The sequence below is a fragment of the Lactuca serriola genome, chromosome 4 (genome assembly GCF_051521515.1).
Source record: "Lactuca serriola cultivar US96UC23 chromosome 4, Lser_US96UC23_V15, whole genome shotgun sequence".
Taxonomy (NCBI): Eukaryota; Viridiplantae; Streptophyta; class Magnoliopsida; order Asterales; family Asteraceae; genus Lactuca; species Lactuca serriola.
Genome location: NC_136411.1, coordinates 364,880,087 through 364,890,154, shown reverse-complemented (window position 1 = coordinate 364,890,154; position 10,068 = coordinate 364,880,087).

The following is a 10,068-nucleotide window of genomic DNA, read 5'->3' as shown; positions in this document are numbered from 1 at the left end:
CTGTTCACGGTAAATCCCGGTCTCGCGGTACACCCGCTACCTGATGCTCTGAGGGAAGTCATTATCGATAACTACCTGCAGGGTGTACTCCCAAATCCAGAACTGAAACACCAGACCTCTCGCGTCTTGCACACGAGCATAAATGACACTACTCACCCAAAAGGTGACCTCTCCTCTGCTGTCTGATTGCTCGACTCAACTGAAATTCTCCCCTGTCTTTGACTCTTACCAAAATACTCTGATAGGCACACTCGCCTTTCCCCTCGAGGAACGCCTCTCCGTACTCAATCATGGTCTACAGGCTTGAAACCCATAGCGTCCAATCTCTACCTCATCGGTCATAACCGGATAACAAGATGGCCACAAGCATCATCCACTACAAACCATGGTACTCATCCCATGACATCCCTCCTCAACATGCTTCGGTGTATGGTACCTGAACCATAGCACCACTCCCCAATCTGCTCCAACGTATAGCACTCGGACCACAACATCCATCTCAATCTGTTCCGATGTATGGTGCCCGGACCATAACATCACTCTGTATCCGCTCCGATGTATGGTATCCGAACCATAACATCACCCCTCAATCTGTTCCTTAGGACCTTTAGGATGCTCCCTGTATCAAGTATGGGTCCTCTGCTTTCAGTAGTACGGGCCCATACTACCTGCCACATCTACCCATACTTTCCACACGGACCATCCCAGAGTTCCTAAATAGCTGATCGACCTGCTCTTTTTCACCAATCCCATCTTGCATGTTCGCTCCCCAGCGAAATCCTCTACTCTACCCGCGCACCCATCTTGGCTAGGTTTAATCTCTAGCCCATTCCGCCGTCCTCCCACTTCTTTGCTATCAGCTGCTGAAGAGCTCCTGATGATGCCAAACATCTACCTCCTGAGTATCGTCATACTCACTTAGTAGCTGTCTCCCATCATCGAGAACCCCACAAAGCACGAAGCAAGCAGCATTCGAGCATCGAAGCATACATAGGACTCCTTAGCTGTGATAGCTCCACCTTCTCGGCTCATCCTCGGAAGTACCACTGTACTCTGTAACTCTACCCCTCGTGCGTTCTAACTAGATACCCTCACTCATCACATACACACAAAAGCATAACGCACATATAACAGCAAACCCTAGACTAAGGCATCACAAATCAGGCCACTCTAGTCCTAAGATGTGAAATACCTAGCCTGTCTCTAGCATGCAATAATGTCTCATAAAGTGCATAATAGATATTTCATAATACAAAAGTAAGGGTATTTTGGGAAATCACCGTTTGGCTCTGGCTGATTGTACACACTGCTCTTTCTTGCTTTCTCTTTGAACTCTTATTCACTTTTAGAAAACTATTTGTTTGAAAATCTTTTCTTAATTCCTCAGTTTGAGTCTAGACTCACCCGTAGGCGCGTCCGAATCCCTCAAACCAAGGCTCTGATACCAATTTGTAACACCGTGGTTTCCAAAAACAAAATTTTCATTTAAATAATCAATTTAATATTAAAACACTTGTTTAAAATCTTATTCACATTCGAGTTACAAAACATAGTTTCCTTTTCGTTATAATAGAAGACCAGGATCCTCCAAAACACAACTCTTTCTTCGGTGTGTACAATCGAACCGTTGCCATCCCGCGTTACTGTAAGATCCTGAAACAACATAACATAAACAACGTAAGCACGAAGCTTAGTGAGTTCCCTAATATACCTTACGCACATACGCCTTCCGGCCCGGATCTTTCGGTCCACATAACATTGCCTTCCGGCCCGGACCTTTCGATCCACATAATATTGCCTTCCGGCCCGGACCTTTCGATCCACATAATATTGCCTTCCGGCCCGTAACATAATCGCCTTCCGGCCCATAACAGTATAAACATAACACATGTAACATAACGCACATAACACATAAGTCATACATCATACCGTTCTTCCTATCACATGAAGTCTCGCCTTCCGGCCCGTATAAGCATACATCACATATAAGCACACATCACATATAAAGCATCTACCTCTCTAGACATAGCATAAATATAACACATACAACCTTCCGGTCTCACAGTCAAACCCTTCCGGGTGAAGTATAGTGAGAAGACTCACCACGCGGACACTGGAAGATAGCAACTCCTGAAATCCCTTGCACTTGATCCTCCGAGCTACAAGCTCCCTGTAACACCATATATCCCTTAGTAATACTTCTATCTTCCACGTTAACTGACCCTAAGAAATCACACCGGTCAACTCTGGTCAACAGTCCATTGTCAGCTCGACTGGACTCGGCGAGTTCCCTGGCGACTCGGCGAGTCTGGTCGTCCTTCAATCCTCTAAGAGTCCCCTTCTACTCGTCGAGTATCCTCTTTGACTCGATGAGTTACTCCTGGAGGAATCGCGGGGCCACCCCGACTCTACTCGCCGAGTCTGAAGAACCAACTCGGCGAGTCCCAGTAAATCTTCAAGCTACTCGCCGAGTCTGCTCATCCGACTCGGCGAGTCCACGCCATGCAGTCAATCGAACTGCTTCCTGAAATACATATATTCCCGAATATACAAACATGGGACCTTCTGGACCTCTAAGGGTCCTAATACAAGGTTATAAACATTGGATAACGACACAACAATCCATCTAATCTCCAAATGGGTTTCATAAACCCTAAATTCGTGTACACATCAAAATAACAGGAAAGATCCGAAACATAACCTGAAAACGTACCCTCTGCGTCCCCAAACCTCAGAACTCGATCCCCTTGATCTTTCTTTGGCCAAAATCCTTCCTCTTCTTGCACCACAATTCCTTCAAAGTCAATAATGGCCTTCAAGCTTGCTCTAGATGCCACAGTCGTTTAGGGTTCCCTCAATCGGCCAAAAGACGAACAATGACGACATAAGATCCCTTATATACGTCCCAAACTGAACGGCTAGGGTTTTCCACTGAACAGCGTCGACTCGTCGAGTCCCTACCTGGACTCGTCGAGTCCAGTCGCGAACCCACGATCCAAGCTGCGACCCCACTCGGCGAGTCTGGCTCCAACTCGCCGAGTCTCCCCTTTAAAACACCCTAAAAATGCAATTAGATAATACTTGAGATTTTGGGCTGTTACACTTGTCAAGTTATTTTTAGATTATAAACTTGTCATTATATTTAACTGTTGTAAGGTCTGTATTGAAATGTTTATGCTTTTGGTCTGTTTATCGGAACATGACATCCCGAGCATTGTAATATAATGAAAAATATATTTCTTTAAGAAATGCTTTGGTAAATCTTATTTTTATCATATTTTGTTTTGGGAACAAATTCTGCAACTCTTTTAATCAAAGGATTACTTTGAAATTATTTTAAAAGCATAAATTAAACCGGTCTTTTCTGGTCGTGATTTTGGGGATGTCACAGCATGTTCTTGACCCACTGAGTCGTCCTTTCAGACCTTAGGAGGGGTTTAAGCCATAAAAATGCAGTATTAAGGGTTGGTTTTGCTCCATGCATGGTATGGAAAGTCTTAAAGCATTAAGATATTGAGTTTTCATGGATTAAGCACTTATTGGACATGCAAAGTCATAAAGTTGGAAACTTTATGACTCATAGTGGTATTTTTGAATGTGAATCTGAAGATTGGACGTAAGAACTTAATGAAATAAGCTCTTAAAGAGATTTTCAGAAAACTATGCGTTCACCCTGCGTAATTTGAGTATGCAGCGCGTACGTGGTTAAGTCCCTCAATGGCGGTCATCGCTGGAGTACGCCCCGCGTACGTGCACTGTGTCGGCTCTGTTAGGTTGTAACATCCCAAAAATACGAGCCAAAAATTTCATTTTTAAAACAGGTACTTAGCAAAACATTTAGGAATAAATCATTCAACGACCATATCATTTCACAAAAGATGATGCATGTCAGGAAAACATTGTCATAAACATAAAAGTGTCAAAGTACAATTCCCCAGGAAGATATCATAATGCAAAATACAAAGCATGTGTGTGATGTACCGCTACCGCGCCAGCTCCTTCCCCTTCGAAGAAGAGGTACCTGAAACCAAAACTGAAAACTGTAAGCACGAAGCTTAGTGAGTTCCCCTAACATACCACATACCATACAATCACATATCATACATACTGCCCGGCAATTCTGGGGTGCCCGACCTACCCAGTACGGCCATTCTGGGGTGCCGACCTACCCGTGTCAAGCTGTTCTGGGGTGCTGACTACCCGTGTCAAGCCGTTTTGGGGTGCTGACTACCCATCGGTCCTAACAACCGATCCTCGGGGACTATTTCACCCCCTACTGCTACTGTCACATATATCATAACATAACATATTATCAGACATATCTGGGGTGTCCGATCTACCCTTCGGTCCTAACGACCGAAACTTAGGGACGATTCCCTCCTACTACCACTATCGCATATAACATATCATGCCAGCATATAAACGTATTATCACATACTGTCAGGCATATCTAGGGTGTCTGACCTACCCTTCGATCCTGACAACCGAGCTCTACTACTATCACATATACATATCATGCCAGCATATAACATATCAGGTAGTAGCAAACTTAGATGTTATCACAAAGACAATCATCTAACATACAACTCCTACTGGTGGGCCGGCATTGTGGTTGTAGACCTACCGCTACTGGAAGGTAACTCACCTCAAAGTAGCTGCTGATCGGTGTGGGAACTAACTGTCTTCTGCTGTTGCTGCTCCGGAAATCCTCCGGCTAATAATTCCCACAAAACACTTAGTCAAATACTGCTAACCGACCTCAGGGTAAATTGACCATTTACCCCTAACCAGCCAAGAGTCAAAGTCAACTGCCAGTTGACCTGACTCGCCAAGTTGGCTTGCCAACTCGCCGAGTCCCTGTCCCTTAGTCTGACCGTAAATCTGTCTCTACTCGTCGAGTTAGGCGTTGACTCAACGAGGTTTCCTTCTAAACCCAAGGCCAATAGTCCTTCATCCCACTCGCCGAGTTGTATGAACAACTCGCCGAGTTCATCTTCATCCGAAGAACACTCTATGCTGTGACTCGCCGAGTTGTTCTTGAGGAAAGAAGATTGCCTTGAACTCGCCGAGTCATGGCATTGACTCGCCGAGTTACTTTATGAGTGAGTCTGGCTTCCGACCCACTGAGTCATATCCCACGACTCACCACTCCACCCCGCAAACACGAAAAAGGGGAAAACTCGGGGACTCGCGACTCGACTCGCCGAGTCCGATGAACGACTCGCCGAGTCTGTCACATGCAAAAACTATACACGCGATTCTGCTTGAATCTAGCTCATGATATTCATAGATCTGGGTTTCTAGGGCATGAATAACACGTAAAGTTTCCAACTTTACATGTAAATAACCACTAATGAAGGTTTTAGGGCTCAAAATGCACCAAAAGAGTAGATCTAGGGCTTTCATGCAATATAGCTCCATAAAGGCAGTAGATCTGAGCTCCTGGAGCTCAATCATACCTAGATCTAGAGGCTAACAACTTATTACAAACCATAAGGCACAAACAAGCTTGGGGAAAAGCTCAATAAGGACTTCCATGGAGCTAAAAAGGGATTATAAGCATGAAAACAGAGGGAAAACGAGTTATACCTTAAGGAAATCACTGAGATAACACAAAGATGCTTGGCCTCCTCCTCTTCTTCTTGATCTACTCTCTTTCCCTCTCCAAATCTTCAAGAAAACACACCAAAATGCTTCAAACTCACAAGGAATAAGGCTTGAACGAAGTATAGAGCTCTGAGGGTGAAGGGGCGAGCTTGGGGGCGGATAAGAGGGTTTAAATAGGGTGCAAACCCTTGAAATTTAGGGTTTCATCAGACAGCGGGGACTCACCGAGTCCAGAATATGGACTCGCCGAGTCGCCAACTTAAACGTGTTCCGGATCCCGTCTCTACTCGGCGAGTCAGACCTACAACTCGCCGAGTCCAAGGCTAAAAATGAAAAACATTAAGATAAATTTTACCTACCAGGAACCAGGTGCTTCAAATCTCCCCAACTTATTTTAGACTTCATCCTCGAAGTCTGCTGCTCGATCCTGAAACAACTTGGGGTAATGCTCTATCATTTCTTCCACCGGCTCCCAAGTCCACTCGGACCCTTTCGGTGCTGCCACTGCATCTTCACCAATTCCACCCTCTTGTTCCTTATATCCTTCGATTACCAATCGAGGATTGCGACTGGGCGCTCAATATAATTCAGGCTGTCATCAACCTGTATGTCCTCTAACATCACCACCGCTGAATCATCCACGAGACACTTCCGCATCTAGGAGACATGGAAGGTGTTGTGGATCTGGCTGAGCTCGACTGGCAGATCCAGCCTATATGCCACCTTGCCCACCCGGGCTACAACCCTGAACGGTCTAATGTATCTCGGGCCCAACTTGCCCCGCTTCCTGAATCGAATGACGCCTTTCCAAGGCGACACTTTCAGGAGAACCATATCCCCGACCTGGAACTCCAGGTCTGATCGACGCTTGTCGGCATAACTTTTATGCCGACTCTGCGCAGTCTGAAGCCTGATCCGAACCTGCTGGATTCTCTCGGTCGTCTTGAGCACCACCTCGGTGCTCCCCATGACTCTCTGGCCAACTTCACCCCAACATATCGGGGTCCTGCACCTCCGACCGTACAACATCTCGAATGGAGGACGGTCAATACCCACGTGGTAGCTGTTGTTGTATGAGAACTCAGCCAAGGGAAGATAGGTATCCCAGCTACCACCGAAGTCTACCACGCATGCCCGCAACATATCCTCTAAAGTCTGGATGGTCCGCTCGCTCTGACCATCCGTCTGCGGGTGAAAGGCGGTGCTAAAGTGCAGACGAGTGACCAACTCATCATGAAACTTCTTCCAAAACCTGGAAGTGAACCGCACATCTCGATCTGATATCACTGACACTGGCACCCCATGCCACTCCACTATCTCCCTGATGTAGATATCGGCCAACTTTTCGGCCGAGATACTTTCCTGAATCGGATTAAAATGGGCGCTCTTGGTCAATCGATCCACGATGAACCAAATCGAATCTACTCCTCGCGCCGTCCGGGGAAGCTTTGTGATAAAATCCATCGTAATATCCTCCCACTTCCACAACGGGATATCCAACGGCTACATCTTGCCGTGCGGTCTTTGGTGCTCGGCCTTGACCTTCCTATAGGGCAAACACCGCTCGACGTACCAAGCCACATCCCGCTTCATGCAGGGCCACCAATAGTCCAGGCGAAGATCCCGATACATCTTCGTTGCCCCTGGATGAATAGAGAATTAGGATTTGTGCGTCTCCTCCATCAAGATCTGGCGCACGCCTCCATGATACGGCACCCACACCCCTACAGTGTAGTGTCAATAACCCTCGGCTATCATAATCGAAGGAGGTGACTTGACCCACTATTCACTCACTCTTCCGATGTTCCTCCTTCATAGCCTCCAGCTGAGCTTCCCGAATCTGCTCCAACAGGGGAGTCACCACAGTCATCCTCATGCAAATATCCCTGATCGGAGTCGCCTTGCGGCTAAGCGCATCGGCCACCACATTGGCCTTCCCCGGGTGATAAAGGATCTCGCAATCATAATCCTTCACCAGGTCCAACCACCGACGCTGCCTCATGTTCAGATTCGGCTGATCCATGAGGTACCTCAAACTCTTGTGGTCCGTGTAAATGGTACATCGACCCCCGTAGAGGTAATGCCGCCAAATCTTGAGGGCGAAAACCACCGCCCCCAACTTTAAATCATGCGTCGAGTAGTTCGCCTCGTGAGGCTTCGGCTGCCTCGAGGCATAAGCAATGACATGCCCCCTCTGCATCAATACTGCGCCTAAGCCTGAGATCGACGCATCACAGTATACCACAAAATCCTCTACGCCCTCGAGCAGGGCTAAGATCGGCGCCTCGCACAATCTCTGCCTCAGAATCTCGAATGCTGCCTACTGCTCAGGCCCCCATCAAAAGACCACGGTTTTCCTAGTCAACCGTGTCATGGGTACGACTATCTTGGAGAAATCCTGAATGAATCTCCGATAGTAGCCTGTCAATCCTAGGAAACTCCGAATCTCGGATCGAGACTTCGGAACCTCCCACCTCATCACGGCCTCCACCTTGGTCGGGTCTACTGAAATCCCGTTCTGGTTGACGAGGTGTCCAAGAAACTGCACCTCGTGCAACCAAAACTCACATTTGGAGAACTTGGCATACAAGCTCTCCCTCCTCAAGGTCTCCAAAACCTCTCTCAGATGCTCCCCGTGCTCCTCCTGCGTCTTGGAATAAACCAAGATGTCATTAATGAAAACTATCACAGACTGATCCAACATCGGTCTACATACGCGGTTCATGAGGTCCATGAACGCAGCAGGAGCATTGGTGAGCCCGAACGGCATCACCACGAACTTATAATGGCCATAGCGCGTCTGAAACGCGGTCTTTTGTACATCCTCTTCTCTGACCCTCATCTGATGATAACCTGAATTCAAATCGATCTTGGAGAACCAAGATGCTCCCTGCAGCTGATCAAAGAGGTCATCAATCCTCGGGAGTGGGTAACGGTTCTTCACCGTTACCTTATTCAGCTCCCGGTAATCTATACACATCCGATGCGACCCGTCCTTCTTCTTCACAAACAGGATCGGGGCTCCCCAGGGTGAACTGCTCGGTCGAATAAATCCCTTGTCTAGCAGCTCCTGCAGCTGCGTAGACAACTCCTGCATCTCGGGAGGAGCCAACCGATAGGGTGCCTTGGCTATCGGAGCCGCACCAGGAACTAGGCCGATCCTGAACTCCACCTGACGCTCCGGAGGTATTCCAGGAAGCTCCTCCGGGAACACATCAACGTAGTCTCGCACCACTGGAACCTCACTCACCGTCGCCTTACCCGTCTCCCGCGTATCCATAACATACGCGACATATCCTGCGCAACCCTGCTGAAGGTAGCGCCTAGCTCTCGCTGTTGAACATACTATAGGTCCATGTTGTGCCCTCTCGCCGTGGATCACCAACTCTCCCACGCTTGGGGTCCTGACCCGCACTAGCTGCTGTGCGCAATCTATCACCGCCCCATTAGGGCTCAACCAATCCATGCCTACAATCACCTTGTTCCCCCGCAAAGGGATGGGAACCAAATCCACCAAATAGCGCTCCTCAAATAACCTTAGGACACAATCCCTGAATATTGTTGACGCTCGCACCGATCGATCATCGGCAATCTCTACCTGTAAAGGGCAATCCAACATGCCCGAAGACTCAGTAAACCTCTTGCTAAGCGCAAGGGAAACAAATGATCGGGTGGCACCCGAGTCAAACAACACCTGGACAGGTATACCGTTCACATGGAACGATCCTAATGCATATACACAGAGCACATATCAATATCATAACATCATAAAAATAAAGTAGAGGGAAAGAATCATACCCGTCACCACATCGGGTGCGACGCGTGCCTCCTCTGCCGTCAGCTGAAACGCCCGACTTCTCACCACTGGAGCCTCTGCCTTGCCCTGCCGGCCATCTGTAATCCGCAGGGCAGCTGGAGCCGACGCCTTAACCAGCGCTGATGCTGTCAACTGGGGGCAATTGGCCTTCTTGTGGCCCCTCTGGTTGCAGTGAAAACACAGCAACTCCGATGTCTGAATCACAGGTACAGGGGCGGTACAATCCCTGCTGAAATGCCCCGTCTTGCCGCACTTATAGTAGCCCGACGATCCCAACCTACACGCCCCGTCATGAGGCCTGCCGCATTTCTTGTAGCGGCTCGGTCCTGACTGGCCTTTCGGCCTACCATCTGATCCCTTGGGCTTCTTCCCCGAAGCCCCTCCTGCCTGTCCCTCCTCTGACTTCCTCTTCCGGATGTGCTCCAGATCTATCTCTCTCTCTCCCTCGCCCTGGCAATGATAGAGTCCAAGGTGGGGCAAGTTGAAAAACTGACATGTTCCCGAATATCAGCTCGGAGCATATCATGGAAGCGTGTCCTCCTCATGTCTTTATCACCCGCATACTGGGGCACCAACAATGCCCTCTCCCGCAACTTGGCGGTGATCTCCGCCACAGTCTCCGTCGTCTGCCTCATATCCAAGAA